This window comes from Rhagoletis pomonella, unplaced genomic scaffold (genome assembly GCF_013731165.1).
Source record: "Rhagoletis pomonella isolate Grant_MI unplaced genomic scaffold, Rhpom_1.0 Rhpom_scaffold_00555, whole genome shotgun sequence".
Taxonomy (NCBI): domain Eukaryota; kingdom Metazoa; phylum Arthropoda; class Insecta; order Diptera; family Tephritidae; genus Rhagoletis; species Rhagoletis pomonella.
Window position 1 is genome coordinate 23,898 of NW_023459109.1, and position 2,138 is coordinate 26,035.

Sequence of the window (2,138 nt, forward strand, 5' to 3'; positions counted from 1 at the left end):
TTTTATTAAGCTTTGTACCACGATTGTTTATTAGGAAAAATTGAAAACGCAACAAAGTCTAAGCGGTAGAAGTTATCGCACTATTTCGGAGATCACCACATCTCCTCATCAGACTTCTTTTTTCTAGACTTCAGCAGGGATCGAACCTGCGTATTCGATGTTCAAAGTCAGAAGCGTTAACCACTGAGCTATGTACATCCCGTAAACTCTTGTTGCTAATTCATTTTCCTTATTCAACCAACTACTATCAAGTGCAGCTGATTTGCCGCTATTTAAACTCGACAGCGTGGTTGTTGTCAATTCTATACATCCATTTGCTTATTTGTTTTTTTGTATAGTTTCAGGCAGGCTCTTCCTAAACTATGTATTTGTCAATGTTATTGTGGCTTGTTAACATTTTATTTTTAATATTTTTATTGAGCTTTGTACCACGATTGTTTATTAGGAAAAATTGAAAAAGCAACAAGGTCAAACATAGCATATCATCAATATTGAAACTATTCAGGTTTGCAAAGTGGCATTGTCTCAAAAGATTTATGAGGTTGTCTGGGCTGTACTCATCCCAAGAAATTAATTCAGAGAGTTTATTGATTTCGCCTTGTTTTTTTATATTGCATTTGAACATTATGGTTTCGTGATCCGTTCTTCTATGTTCCTCAGCTTTTTCACATGAAACTTCATTAGTGTTAGAGTATAACAAGTCGATGCGACTTTCGGACTGTGCAGTAACCCTGGTATCAAAGTTGATTAACTGTTTCATTGCCTGCTGAGAGAATATCTCATTAAGCTTCCTACTATATGTCGATGATATATTCATATTTATATTAAAATCCCCAATAATAATGGTATTTACAATGTTAGCGCATGTTTCGGACAAAATGGCTTCCATATATGTCAGAAAATCTGCATCACTCGAACTGGGTGAGTGATAGACTACCCCGATTTTCCATTTGGTTTCAAAATTTCTCAATTGTACCACTATACACCAGACATTTTTATCAGTGGATCTATTTATTATTATTTTAAAGTCTATTGTGTCTCTCAAAATTACAATTACTCCGCCAGTGTGTCTACTATACGAGTCGCATCTAATAAACTGATAAGTTGGAAACTTGATTTCGGAGTCGTTTATTTCCTCTGTTGTACATGTTTCGGAGCATAAAACTATATCCGGATCAACAGTCTCAAGAAGCCTTTCAAGCTCGGCTTTATTGGCTATTATACTATTTATATTAAGATACACGCATTTTAAGTAACTGTTACGCTTTTCCATTACACCTAATTGCTAACATCCTACTCTTTGTTTCTCTAGTTTCAGTTTCCTAATATAGACAGGACATTCACGACTAAATGCGTTGTGCGCTACATCCAGGTTTAGCCCTAACTCTTTAACAGCATCACAACAATTTCCACAAACTTCTTTTTGGCTACTGTCAGTGCAACTTTCAGACTTGTGCTCTCCCTTGCATTTGCTACACCTAAGCTTTTTGTTACAGCTGTTAGAGCTATGGTTGAAGCCCAGACACTTGTAGCATCTTCTCACGGTTTGCCCATCATAGACGGGGCATCGATCCCACCCAATATTAAGTCTCTTTGACTCCAATACCTGCAGGAAGAATTTGTGCTCAATTTCTATTATTGCACTGAATGAAGGAAATGCCTCACCACTGCGCCTGGACTTAAATATTTTTACACATTTCAAACTCGCATCATTTAAATAGCTATTCTGAGCTTTTATCTTATTTATTATCTCCGTCTCAGAATATTCAGCGTTTATGTGCTCTTTTCCGTGGCTGCGCACTGACGGCGTCGTGGCTTGTCTGCGGACGTTCATCTTCATCGGACTCACCAACGTTCACACTTTCAGCTTCCTCTTGTGTCCCGAATGTCCTAGCTTGTGCTATGCCCTCGACTGCCGTAAATATGCCACAAATTCGAGCATCACTCTCCTCATTTTGGGTTAGTATATATTTATTAAAAGGCCCTCCTCCTGTTGCCCTCGACTCCATATTATTATGTGCTACCTTTTTTTTAATGTTCGCTTTCCAGTCAGACCATATCTGCAAAACAATAAAGCTATTTAAATTACATGAATTGGGAAATTAGATTAAAACTTTACTTTTTTCCAACCATTCACA